This window comes from Lepisma saccharinum, chromosome 26 (assembly GCF_977018435.1).
Source record: "Lepisma saccharinum chromosome 26, izLepSacc3.1, whole genome shotgun sequence".
Classification (NCBI taxonomy): Eukaryota; Metazoa; Arthropoda; class Insecta; order Zygentoma; family Lepismatidae; genus Lepisma; species Lepisma saccharinum.
Window position 1 is genome coordinate 56871700 of NC_139254.1, and position 14978 is coordinate 56886677.

Below are 14978 nucleotides of genomic sequence, written 5' to 3' on the forward strand. Positions count from 1 at the left end.
TAGAAGATATCTGAAACCAGCTTACACCAGTCACTCATAGCCCCTCCAATTTTCTCACGATGGTGGGTTGCTACCGACCCTATACGTAGGCCGAATAAATTCCGACCAGAGCCGGATTCGAACCTATGCCATCTCGCAGCGAACAATCTCAAGACGAGTGAACGTCGTAACTCGCTCAGCTACGGAGGAGGACTCTTTTTCTCTACTTTTTCTCTAATTTTCATCATTATTGTTAAAATTAATCCAAGAGAAAATATATATTTTGTGTTGACATGGGAAATATGCAATAAAAAATGCATGATCAATAGTTAAGGTCAAAATCTGAATAAACAGTGAGGGTGATACACGCAAGCTTCCAGGCATGTGATTTGCACAGAATTAAATATAAAATGAGAGATGGAAGGTTTTTGTTACTATTAGAATTTAAGGACGGAAAATATGTACAGCGAATGAATACTACGTTTGACTAATCGTGAAGATGAGTATTACAGTACGTTTTTATCGTTCTTATATAAACGTTGAAACGTTCTTATACGTTCTTAAACGTTTCAACGTTTATATAAGAACGATCAAAAACGTACTGTGATACTCATCTTCACGATTAGTCAAACGTAGTATTCATTCGCTGTACATATTTTCCGTCCTTAAATTCTAATAGTAACAAAAACCTTCCATCTCTCATTTTATATTTAATTCTGTGCAAATCACATGCCTGGAAGCTTGCGTGTATCACCCTCACTGTTTATTCAGATTTTGACCTTAACTATTGATCATGCATTTTTTATTGCATATTTCCCATGTCAACACAAAATATATATTTTCTCTTGGATTAATTTTAACAATAATGATGAAAATTAGAGAAAAAGTAGAGAAAAAGAGTCCTCCTCCGTAGCTGAGCGAGTTACGACGTTCACTCGTCTTGAGATTGTTCGCTGCGAGATGGCATAGGTTCGAATCCGGCTCTGGTCGGAATTTATTCGGCCTACGTATAGGGTCGGTAGCAACCCACCATCGTGAGAAAATTGGAGGGGCTATGAGTGACTGGTGTAAGCTGGTTTCAGATATCTTCTATAACGGCTGAGGGTTCGTCGTGCTGACTAAGATCACCTCGTTGCCAGTTAAAGATAACTCTAGGTAGGATTCCCCATCCAAATTTTTGTTTCATGTTCATGGCAATGGTGGTGCCCAATGCTACAACTTTTTCTCCCAAAAAAGCGTCTCTACTCATGACCCTCCTAAAAAACGGCATGCTCCAATTTCTTGTCTGCTTCGTGACGTGCATCCAAATTCGTGTGCGTGTTGTAAGCAATATCGTGATTTTTGCATGGTGTGTCCAACGGATTCACACCCTTGTCTCCTCTTTCCAATCTTTTCTCGAGTTTGGTACCCGGTCCGCAGTATTGGTAGCCAGGTAAATGCATCTCGAAAGGTAACTTGTTGATGATGTCGTTCACGAGTCCCTTTCCTTCGGCAACGTTCCAGAATCTCGGAGGCAGCATGTTGATAATTTTGATCAGGTAGCCGATACCTTTGTCGTCGTTCACGATGAAGTTGGAAAGTTTGCCAACATTGTAATTGGAGAGTGATGTTACCCCTACAGATTTTACTTCACAATAGAGGTTGTTGACACTCATCAAGACACACGCCCCAGAAGACGACTGGTAGATAGATAGTTATGTATGCCAGCCACCAGTTGGGCCTGCGATCAGTTTAGATGTTTTAAATTGTGAGTATGTGTGTGTGAATTGAAACACTACAATTTCTTGCCAAGTGGTAATATATCGACGTCTTGTAATCAGTGTGTCCTATTCTGAGTTCCAGTCAGGTCGCATAATCAATATTTCAGATTCCATTTTAAACGTATCCTGAGTCGTGATTAGCCTATGTGTGCAAAAAAGTAATGTTAAAACAAACTCTTGACCTCAATAATACAAGTTGTGTATTTTCTTTCAGCTGTGGTTCCCTCTTTTTTTTCGCGAGAAATAACAAATTAACCTAATCATTAACTCAACAAATAAAAAATGCATCTCTAAATTAATTAATAAAAACTGTTATTACACCCAAACCTCTATTTTATCGTAAATATAAATAAAATATCATCTCACGTAGTGAAAACAATGTGAAAATTGTTCTAGTGAGTGATATATGATTGTCAAACACATACATGAATACATTATGTTACAGATTCCACCGATGTAGTTTCCGGTGAAATGATTATGATGAAATTACTTTTCGGTTCTCGTCGGTGAAACCTTTGATCGCACACCAGGCACGTTTCAATGTTATTGTGAGATTGAAGTTCATCGCCGGATAATAGGAGCATTTGGTTTCGATTCGTGTAAGAGACTGCCAATAGTCTCAACCTCTTCAACTATCTTTTCAAAAAAAATGTTTGATTACATCTGGTCCTCGGTAAACATACGGTTCATCTATCCTATCCTGTCGCACAACAACAATATCCGAAACTCGAGGCTTCGTGCAGTGTTGTGGAAGAAAATTCGGGGGTGAAGAATATACATGACTTGATTTATTTATTTCTTCTCTTGTTTTTTCTGAGGGCATATGCAAGTCTTATTCAAGAACTGGAATAATTGTGCCTTTCGAATCGAATTTATGGAGGGGTAGAGAGAGGTTCAATATGGACAGGTTAGAAACAAGTGATGTTATGATGATAGCCGTCGCCATTTCAGAGTGGCAAATGTTTAACGTTAATTGTTGAATTTTATTTTAGGCTAGGCATATTGACTTCGTCAATTTTATCAAAACAACCATTATTCATCCTCATCGTTGCCATTAGCCAAAATAACCTCGCTTCTTTTTTTTCCCAATTTTCGTAGTGATCTCCGTTTGCACTTGGCTTTTGTAGATTAACAAAAATCGTCTGAAGTTTAAACACGTCATACAGGTGCAACCTGTTTTTATGATTATTCTCATCGATTATTCAAAGTGTCTAATTTTCACATATTCAAATACACACAAGTGGAGGGGGTTCATGCCACATTAGTAATTTTAAATTGTATTCTCGGAGCCACGCACACATTTCCTAACATTGTTGCCTTGTAGTCGATGAGTTGTGCAGGTACAGCTGTGAAGTTGTTAATAAGACCCAACACAGACAAGTCACCCAACATTGCTTTTCGACATAGATTTTTAACTAGAAAAATTGTTATGATTACAGTACACCCATATCAGTATACAATAACATGGTGCCATTTTTTCTGTTTCTGTTGCCAACAAAAGCAAATCTACAGACCACAGGTTCGAGAAATAAGACATTAACTATATTTTGCATACATGTAGGTACGCCCCCGCTAGGTGTGTTATTGGAAGACTCAATACATGTGAGCAGTGGAGTATTTTTTTTTCTTTTATTTTGATGTCCATGCATTTATCTGAACAACCTTGTCCAACCAAAACAAAAACTCCGGTCCCATCTGGAGACTGCAAAAAACTGATATGTATGTTTATTCAGAAAAACCATCCATGGACAATACCGTTACACCCTCCATGTGCATTTTCCTTGTTAGCTGAACGCGAAGATGCCCGAGACTGCTTTCGAAATTGCTTTCAGCCTCGCATCACGATACAGCCGTTTTCTACAATTCTATTAGCCTACTATTATTATCTAAAACTATTTCATCACACACAATCAAAAAAATAAAAAAAATAACATTTCTCTCCTTCACTCGCTTTTAGCCATCATCCAGTGTCCTTCTAGATAGCAGGTGAATCGTGACTAGCAAAAATATTAAAATCAAAATATGAATTATCCGTTATAACCCCTCCTCCTCTTTTTTTTCTCTCCCCTTCTTTACATGCCCGCTCGATGACATTGAAATAAGCGAAAACACACCGCTATGCTTAAAAAAAAAACAAAAAAAACATCCATTGTACAACTCTATAGGTCGAGGTTCATAAGCCTCGTACATCTCATGCGAGGGACTGCATATCTTGTTTACAGTTTATAGTGGCATCATATTCCTTCACTCGGGAGACTTGCAAGACAGCTCATTACTAGATCTGTTTTGTCGATATGAGAATGCTTGCTATCAGTAATAAAATTTTTATGGTGTTTAACCTAACAGCTGAGGGGCCGGGCCATTCCACATTTACCTTTGCTAGTGCAATAAATATCAATATTTTTTAAGTTATGCAATAATTTTTGACATTATATTCACGTCCATTTCCAAAACTAGATTTATATACACAAACAACTCGCTCTTGCAATATATTATCTATTGTGAAAAATTCTCGCATGTTCGTGAAACAGGAAATACACGTCATAGCTTCCGTGAATCGAGCGCAAGGTTACTGGAGCACGCAAAATACCGTATGCCAAGAATAAAATATTCCAAATGCAGGCATCATGCACAAATAGAATAATCAGGTTGAATTTACAGTCTAAAACCACCATGTTCTGGCAGCAAGTATCAAAAACATGTGGTTAGAAGATTTTGATAGGAGGGTGAGTGAAATAGTTGTTGCAAGTTACCTTTTAAACCCAGTACATGTGTAGGAATATATTGCGTATAAGCTGTCTCACTCTCTCCATATGTGTGTCAGGTGGTCGTGTCGATCGTTAGTTGTATGTCACAGCTTAACCATACTAGGTAATATTTTTACATGAGGTAAGTTGGCATAATCTGCGAGGGTATATGTTTCAAGCTTCTAGCTGTAGAAGATTAGCTTTAGCCTATTTGCAAAATATAAGTTTGCCTCGTCAAAAGCAACTCAAACAGTGTTGCCAGCTGTAGGTTAATTTTCCCCATTATACAATTGCAAGAGGTGAGTTGCTTATACCCCATCTGGAAAATATGTCCATGGCTTATGTCGTAGGTTAATTTAGTTTGCAATAAATCTTGTGTGTTGCTCCTTACAAGTGATATAGCTGCCTTTCTGCCTTTGAGTCACCTGTAAGGCTATATGTGAGTGGGCAAGTGAGGTTAGTTTAGTTTACGATAGATCGACCTGTCATGCTATGTACTACTTTCTGCTTTTTGAATTACCTGTAAAACTATATGTGGGTGGGTGAGTGAGGTTAGTTTAGTTCACAATAGATCACATTTTGAATTTGCTCACACTCTCTCTGTCTGTGTGTCAGGTGGTCGTGTCGATCGCTAGTTGTATGTTACAGCTTAACCCAAACTAGGTAATATTAACTGTACTTCAAAAAAATAAAAATTGTGTATATCTCATATCGAACTAGAAATAAAAAAATCAAACATTAAGCATTCATGCAGATTAATTAAGCCATAAGTTCAAAATTTTGGCCCCCACACAAATCGCATTACATACATACATACATACATGTGGAAAAACAGAAGTATGCATGTTTTTTTTCGTCCCCGTGGCATTATGAAAGCAAATATTGCGTGCATACGAAAATAACACAGAAAAAAAAAAGCGGATGAAAGCAATTTAAAATCAGTGGAGGAAGGTTAGTATTACAAGAACATAAAAACATGTGCTTGCATTCAACTTCGAAAAATAAGAATAAATATGTGCATACAGAACACATATGCTTTCTTTTCACAGTTGTAAAATCATATAAATTGTACATGAAGTAAGTTGTGAGAAGGCTCTCTCTTTTATGTCTGTGTATATGTATGTTGTACAATTAGGTACAAGTATTGTACAATTAGGTACAAGTATTGTACAATTAGGTACAAATTGTTGTACAATTATTTCCCCCAGTTGCCCAGTTGGAGTTGGGGGCACAACACTGGTACTATTTGTACCCACAGTACTTACTCATGTATTTTGTTTAATATTTTATTTCAAATTCACTGTCAGAAACTAGTGTTGCCAGTTCCTGGATGTAGGTTTACCTACTCTGTTAGTTGTCACTGTCAAGCTCCCAGTATTCATACAGCATAAAAAACCATAACCCCCCTCCTCAAAATATATACATTGTATACGCCAAAATGCCCAATAGCCTAGCAACACATCATGAAAAAACATGCCAAGAGGACCCAGTGGGTTTATAAGTCAGTGTTGCCAATTCCTATTTGTAGGTTAGCTTAGCCAGTGAAAAATCATATAGTGGAATTTTTGTGAAGTGGGTTGGCAATACCGACAAGCATCAAATATTAATTTCAAGCCTCAAATAATGATTCGAGCGTCAAATAATGATTCGAGCCTCAAATAATAATTCGAGCCTCGTCAGTGCTGCCAATTCCTATTTGTAGGTTAGCTTAGCCAGTGAAAAATCATATAGTGGAATTTTCTTTAGACCCCTCAGGCCCTTTGATGAAAATTTACAGTAAAAAACCCAGTAGGTTAACAACACTGTCAGAAAATCTACGGCAGTGTTGCCAGATGTAAACAGAGAGCAATAGACCCCCTCATAAAAAGCTACAGTAAAAGCCCACAGTGTTGCCAACTCTGTCCTCAATGCCGTTAGAAAACCTTTTACTTATTTTTTGGGTTGGGCACCACGCACCCTGGCGGGGTTAGGGGCCAGGCATCCTAAAAAACAACAATTATTATTTGTTTGTTTGCCTCACAATACGAAAAATAATAAGAGGCACCAGCACGCGCGCGTGTGCAGCACATCGTTCCCGCGAAGAGGTTTACAAAGGTCACGATATACATTGGCGCCCAGAACTTGGAAATAATGCATATTCGCTCACCACTGTTGCCAGCTTAGTCTCTCTCTTCATCTTACAGCAATGTTGGTATCTCTATCTTTTTTTTAGTTGTAGGTGGGTTGCCAACACACTCTAGTTAATAATGCTACATATTATACACACACACACACACATACTGTGTTGCCATCCATTCATCCATCCCTCTCTCTCTTTTACGGCAGTATATATTTGTTGCCGGCTCTATTGCCCAGTGTGTGTATGTTACGCCAGTATATAAATTGGCTAAGCCTTAAGCAAGGTAGCCCTTGCCAAGTAAAAAAAAAAGCTGTAGGTAGGTGTTGGTAATACTGTCGGTTGTTTAACTCTTCCCTCTCTCTCTTTTTCTCCTCTCTCTCTTTTTTTTGTAAAAAACTATGGCAAAAATACCAGTAGGTTGACAAATTGCTTTATGTACTGTAAGGCAAGCAAAAAAAAAAACACGTGAAACCCTACAGAGGTGCGGTAATCTAGAGCCGCAGCCGTTAGAACCTTTTTGGTTGGGCACCATGCACCCTGGCGGGGTTAGGGGCCAGGCATCCTAAAAAACAACAATTATTATTTGTTTGTTTGCGTCACAATACGAAAATAATAAGAGGCGCCAGCGCGCACGTGTGTATAGCACATCGTGTTTCCCCCAAGAGAGGTTTACAAAAGTCGCAATAGGTCTCTCTTTCTTTATCTTACGGCAATGTTGGTATCTCTATCTTTTTTAGTTGTAGATGGGTTGCCAACACACTCTAGTTAATAATGCTACATATTATACACACACACACGCACACACTGTGTTGTCATCCATCCATCTCTCTCTTTTACGGCAGTATATATTTGTTGCCGGCTCTATTGCCCAGTGTGTGTATGTTGCGCCAGTGTATAAATTAGCTAAGCCCTTGCCAAGTAAGAAAAAAAAGCTGTAGGTAGGTGTTGGCAACACTGTCGGTTGTTTAACTCTTCCCTCTCTCTCCTCTCTTTTTTTTGTAAAAAGCTATGGCAAAAATACCAGTAGGTTGGCAAATTGCTTTATGCAATTAATTAAGGCAAGCCTCAAGCACTGTTGCCAGCTCCTTGCTTTAGGTTAGGTTAGGTTAGGTTTGGTTAGGTTAGGTTAGGTTAGGTCGGTTAGGTAGGTTAGGTTAGGTTAGGTTAGGTTAGGTAGGTTAGGTAGGTTAGGTTAGGTTAGGTTAGGTTAGGTTAGGTTAGGTTGGTTAGGTTAGGTAGGTTAGGTTAGGTTAGGTTAGGTTAGGTAGGTTAGGTAGGTTAGGTTAGGTTAGGTTAGGTTGGTTAGGTTAGGTAGGTTAGGTTAGGTTAGGTTAGGTTAGGTTAGGTTAGGTCGGTTAGGTAGGTTAGGTTAGGTTAGGTTAGGTTAGGTTAGGTTAGGTAGGTTAGGTAGGTTAGGTTAGGTTAGGTTAGGTTAGGTTAGGTTAGATTAGGTCGGTTAGGTAGGTTAGGTTAGGTTAGGTTAGGTTAGGTTAGGTTAGGTAGGTTAGGTAGGTTAGGTTAGGTTAGGTTAGGTTAGGTTGGTTAGGTTAGGTTAGGTTAGGTCGGTTAGGTTAGGTTAGGTTAGGTTAGGTTAGGTAGGTTAGGTTAGGTTAGGTTAGGTTAGGTTAGGTTAGTTTAGGTAGGTTAGGTAGGTTAGGTTAGGTTAGGTTAGGTTAGGTTGGTTAGGTTAGGTTAGGTTAGGTTAGGTTAGGTGCAAGCCTCAAGCAGTGTTGCCAGCTTGCTTTAGGTTAGGTTATATCCAAAAACAAAAACCTTGGTGATTTTTTGAGTGAGGAGTTGGCAACACTGCAAGAAAATAAGGCTCGCCTTACGAGAGCAAACCATTAAAACAAGCCTCAAGCAGTATTGCCAGCTCCTTGCTTGAGGTTAAGTTAGACCCAAAACAAAAACCTTGGTGATTTTTTGAGTGAGGAGTTGGCAACACTGCGAGAAAATGGGGCTCATGCCTTACGAGAGAAATCCATTAAGGCGAGCCCCATCGAGCCCCATTTTCGGTTCTTGAACCGGTGCACCTACTCTACTTAAATATTAAGTTCAAATACATTCTTAAATAACTTGTGTTTACAGTGTGGAATTTAAGAAATTTCCAGTGGGGGAAAATTCTACTGACTGTCTAGGGACAGTATGGGATAATGACTTTATGCCATATAACATTTCCCCCATGGATAAACTTGATCAAGCAGATAAAGTACCCAGAGGGGTGAAATCCCCCAACCCCCATACAAATACCACCCCGTGTAAGTACCTTCACACATTCATTATAAATGATAAATTTACAATTTCATATTAGCTTGTCTCAAAAAAATCAAGTATAATATATCCAATGAGAATATCTGTTCGTACAATAATGAAGGTAAATTTATATAAAAAGGCACATTGATTTTTGATAATGCTTTGCAACTAACGTCTAAAAAACAAAAAAAAAAAACCTTCCCGTGTGTCAATAACCATTCGATTGAATAACAGAATTGCGTCAAACAATAATTAACTTCATAGTATGACAAATATTTTTTTTTATATACAACACAAACACAGATGTGCACCCACACATATTGTATATAATATTTTAAACATCGCATTATTGAATCACATGGCAGCGTAAAAATACAATAAGTGTTTTTTGCGATAATATAAACAGTTAGCCCCTCATTGAAGGCTCAGTATCTATACGTAGTCCTTGGTTTCAAATCCTGGCGTCCCCTAAAATATCAATCGATGTTAACCAGACGTATTTTTGACATCCAACTCTTAGCTATTCGAAAGCCATATATACAACGCTGCAAGTCTCATTTCTGTAGACAAATGTATTCCTTAATGGACCTAGATACTAGAGGAGGGAGTGGGAATAGATCTAATGAAGCTGTAGTCCAGAAGCCTTAAATTCCACGGCGATTACCCATTCGCTGAAGATAAGATGGGACTTATTTCCCTCTGAAGTATTAACCGCGTCTGAAGGCTATTAATTTTCCTCTTCCCTCTAATCCTTCTCCTTCAGAACGCATCTTTGTGCCCTGCAGGGAAAAATCTCTCCCGGAAGAATGGAGAGGGGGGGAAATGCCCTTTGGAACGGCGTTATTCCTGGACGTTCCCTAGGGAAGACTGCCTAGCTTCTCCTCATCCGTCGTTTACACACTTGAACGATTCATAATCCGATGAAAAGAGCAGTAAATTTCAAAATAAAACTCGGAGGACGAATGACTTCCAAAATACTTTGGCCCGATTGTCGAATCTGGATTTGCCTCCCCTAATCTTTAATGGAGCTCTCTTACTGCTCTGTTTTCAGATTTATCTTGTTAGTCAGCGGAAGATGCTCGCTAGGTCAACAAGCAAATGACGTCTACTTTTCAATGCATATTTCTTCCATATAAAGTGTGTGTTAGTGGGTGTGTGTGTGACCATACTTCAGTAGTGACCAATAATAATTCAACATCAATTACTTGTAATAGGCCTAGGAATCGCCGAGAAATTTGCCATTCTATTTTCAAGCACCAGTACTCATTGATTTGTTTCACATTTCTTCCACTTTTTGACAAATCGCGACGATGAAATTAAGTGATGACAACGCAGCACTGCATTTTGGGAAAGGATTATAACATTGAGTTTTGGACAGTTTCTGAAGAAACTTTTGGTACTTTAGTATTATATGGACTACCTCATTTCATACCGTCTGTTAGTGCCTACGTTGTCAGGTTAGGCTAGGCTAGGCTAACTAGGTTTAGTGATCTTACCATAGCTAATAAAACCAAACCTAACAGACCTAACCTAACAACGTAGGCACTAACACGGTTTAAAATGAGGTAGTCCATATAATACTAAAGTACCAAATTTTTTATGAGGAATTTCGAAAATTGAACTCATTTAATCAAAATTTACAATTGTCATGTCAATGTGACTTGTGAAGTTAGAAGGTGGATTAAATGCTTACTATTTTATATGTATTTATAGTTTAAAGTTTGAGAATTATACTGTAGAAAACCAATATTTTACCATCATTTAAACAGAGCCATCTATTGAGGAAATTATTAAACAACACATTTTATTGTTAAATTAAGGCAATTAATATATTGTTATCTCCTAAAAAAGCTAGACGTGATGGGCAAAAATGGATTTCATTTTTGGAATCAGCATGTTGAAATTATTCAGAGACAACAGTCATCTGCGCTAAACCCATGCAGACCGGTGTAATGGATGTAGAGACAATCACACACGCATATGAACAAACCAACTCAATCCCTACGGAGGATTATAGCTATACTGGCTGCAGATCCGGGCGCCAGGGCCTCGTTGACCTGGGATATTGCACTTTACCGAGATGCACTACGTGGAAGCGAAGTTGCACCCCTCAGGGAAGAAAAAGTAAGAAACGTATTACATCGGAAACAATTGAATGTTAAAATGTACAGACACATTTCATATTCGACAATTCAAAGAATAATGTTCGTACAATTTTCAAAATTCGAAAAAGGTGAAAGGTGACACAACCAGTAGCGGCGATTAAGGGGGCGAGGTGAGTAGTTGTCCCTCACTTTTCGCCACTTTTGCTCCCGCACTATGCTAAACCTTATCTACAAAGGTAAATATGCTATGCCCCCCCCCCAAATTTTGGCACCTTGCCCCTCCAGTTTTACAACCCAATCGCCGCCACTGGACACAACATTTACTGATTTGCTGGCTCTAGTAAACTCTCCCTAATGATAATAATAATAACAATAATACGGTCAAGGGGGGAAGGGCTCCCAGCCACAATAATATATGTTAATTATTGCACAAACATGGTAAATTCCAATGTAAGCAATGTTTTTTGAGGGAACAACTCTATTATTGTGGAAAATGTGCCTCGTTTGCTCCTCCCTGGAAAATAATCCTTTCTTGCCTCTCCCTGGAAAAAATCCTGCGGACGTCCATGAATATGGTAGTAATAATAAAGGGTCTACCAATTTGAACGTCAGAACTTTGAAAGAGAGTTGTGACAACACTGACTGGAATGACGAGATGTAACTCTGACATCTGTGTGCAGTAGTCTGTGGTAAGTTTTCATGAAGAGATACACAGTGCAACAACGCATAGAAATTATTCGAATTTATTATCAAATTTCGTGTTCAGTTCGACGGACAATTTGTGCATTGAGAGGAATTTGTGGTCAACCAACCAACAGAACAAACTATACTGTAGGATTTGAGCAGATGAAAATCCGCAAGTTATTCTGGACGTACCCCTTCATCCTAAGAAAGTGACTGTGTGGTGTGGTTTTTGGGACAATGACATGATCGGACCTTATTTGTTTGAGGACCAACATGGAAATCACGTGACTGTTAATGGGGAGCGATACAGGAATATGGTGGTGCAGTTTTTGTGGCCTAAACTGGCAAATCTTGACATCAACAATGTGTTTTTCCAAAATGACGGTGCAACACAGCTCGCCAAACAATGGAATTATTGCAAGAAAAGTTCCCCGGACGAGTTCTGCCCAGAAAGGTTGATGTGAACTGGCTACATGTGACCTAACCCCCTTGATTATTTTCTATGGGGTTATGCCAAATCTAAGGTCTATGAGACTGACTAAGAGACGCACAGTTCGTGACCTGAAACGGAACATCGAACGAACTACTGGCTATACCTCTCAATATGTGTGCAGACGTGGTGGAAAATTGGACATTCAGAATCCATTCCACTCACCGAAACAGAGGAGGACATTTGAAAGACATATTGTTCAAAACATAATGCCATTGTATACTCTTAATAATAAAATAACATACGGGTAATGGACAAATTAATATGAACACCAATGCAATTGCAGAAAACTTGTATTAGTAGGGGGTTGGGCCCCCCCTTGCCTGAATGACAGCTTGTATCCTACGTGGGATAGACAAATAAAGGTCCTGTACAGTGTGAACTGGAATACGTAGCCACTCCTCGCACAAAACAGTCTCAAGTTCCGAAAGTGTCATTGGAGGTGGAAACCGATTACGCACTTTGGCCTCCAAAATACCCCACAAAGGCTCAATGATGTTAAGATCGGGGGACTGTGGACACCAGATGAGATGTTCTACCTCATCACTGTGCTCATCAAACCATGCATCAAAGCACCTAGCAGTGTGAATAGGGGCGTTATCATCTTGGAAGATGGGGCATGCATCGGGAAACAAAGTCTGAACCATGGGATGGAGGTGGTCACCAAGGATGGTGCAGTACTTCTTTGCGTTGATTCTCCCACGCAGGACGACAAGTGGTCCAACACCATTCCAAGATATAGCCCCCCAAACCATCACAGACCCCCCACCATGTTTCACGGTAGGCACTAAGCAGTCAATATCAAATGCTTCAGCAGGAGTTCTCCACACATAAACAAGTTCTGTGGTCTGAAATAATGTGAAAGACGGTTCGTCTGACCATATCACATGTTCCCATTGCTGCTGTGTCCAATTCTTGTGCTCTTGGCACCACCTTCTTCGTTTCACTGCATTACGTGGAGTCACCAACGGTTTGGGATGGCAACTCTGCCATGAATGTTCACAGAATGCAGCTCCCTTTGAATGATTTTCGTTGATACAGGGTCCTGGAGGTGATTGTTCATCTCTGCGGTTATCTGGGACAGTGTTGTCTTGTGCTTTCGACACACGTCGATCCCTGTTGGATAACTTTGTTTTTCGCCCACTATTCTCCTTTGCAGACGTTGTCTTTCCATGTTGTCTGTAGGCTGTCAGAATAGTTGACACTGTGCTCCGTGCTACACCAACAAGTTATAGCTGTTTTTTGTCACAGATGCTCCAGCCAGGCGGACTCCTATGATCATGCCTCTTTTGAAGTCTGAAAGGTCGGACATACCTGCATTTGACGGATAGCTGACTGCTCGCATGCAACTCTCACACCAGCTTCTGATAGACTGATGTGTTTGCTTTCATCGCCACTAGATGGTTAAAATATCTGCTGAGTGTTGTTCCCTTTCCACGACGGCGTATATACGCCTTTGCAAACCAAGGTGTTCATATTATTTTGTCCATTACCCGTACATGTCAATATCACTTGTGGTTTTCATTCTATCTAATTTTAAAGATCTGACGTTCAAATTGGTAGACCCTATATTTATTGTTACAATAATTCGTGGCCATGCTCCTAACCGATCCTGAATGTCTGATTCATTCTCATAAATATTGTTACGTCATAAGGTTGGCACGAAAGAGCAAAGTTATATTGCACGACCCGTAATTAAATCATTCACCCATTCTTTGACCCTTGTTTTTTTTCCTCAGAAAAGGTGTAAATATGCAGTAGAACTTGTTACGAAAGTTCCGAACGAAAATGTAAATTTATATATAGGTTTTGTTATAATAAAAAAAAACAGTTGGGGTTCTTTCTTCAAGCCGAACCTTTTTGACTTGAAACCAACATTTCGCAACTCTTTTTTTTCCGGGAATAGAACGAGGAAGAAATTTATCACTGCCAAAAATCATACTCACACGAATTCTTTTCTCAATATTTGTCCAGTTTCTTGCGCGCCAATTTATAACGTTCCACGTCAACTGGAAACGCTGGAATTTCCAGGGAAGGGTCGAAAATTTTTGAGGGAGCGCGAGCGAGCATATCCCGAACTAAAGTTTAGAATTTTTTTCCTCCCCTGATTTCCCCCCCCCCCTTTCTCGCCCTTTCCTCCATACACCCTTTCATCGTTTTTACCTTCTTTTCCTCCACTGTTTCTAGGATTTATATTCACCATTCCACAGTCCCGCCATGCAATTAGGGACTAATTCATCTTTCCCGTGGCCGCCACCTATTCCGGCTTGAGACATTTTTAGTCAGAAAATTTAACCGCGTGTCATGCCGTTGCCTTTAATCTAAGAGGAGCGGTCGCGGCCCTACAGGAGTTATGAATCATCCGAATCCCTTTCCCCCTTTTTTCCTCTCCATGTAAATCCACACTGCCCGTGGAGCAGTCGGGAGGTGTATGGCGCTAGGCACCCCCGGAGTTTTGCTCCGCCAGTGTTGCCAACTTCACGATCCTTACACTGTAAAAAAATACTTGAAGCAACACAGACAATGTTCAATATTTTGGTCAATGTGCTGTGAACACCTGTGTGGTGTTAATATAACACTGATAAGTGGTTGTAATCCATTGCAGTCACAATGTTTCGGATCCCACTTTAAACTGTAGGTCCAGTATTGATTAGCCTATCTGAACAGAAAGAGAACTTCCATTCTTATCACAATCGTAGAATATCTCCGTTCTTGCCGCAACCATAAGACAACTCCGTTAGGATACAGCGGGGCTAATCCGCTCATTTCAACTTTAAACCTATAAAATATGAATTACAATATTTGTAAATATATTGATGGATGTGCACAATAATGATACCT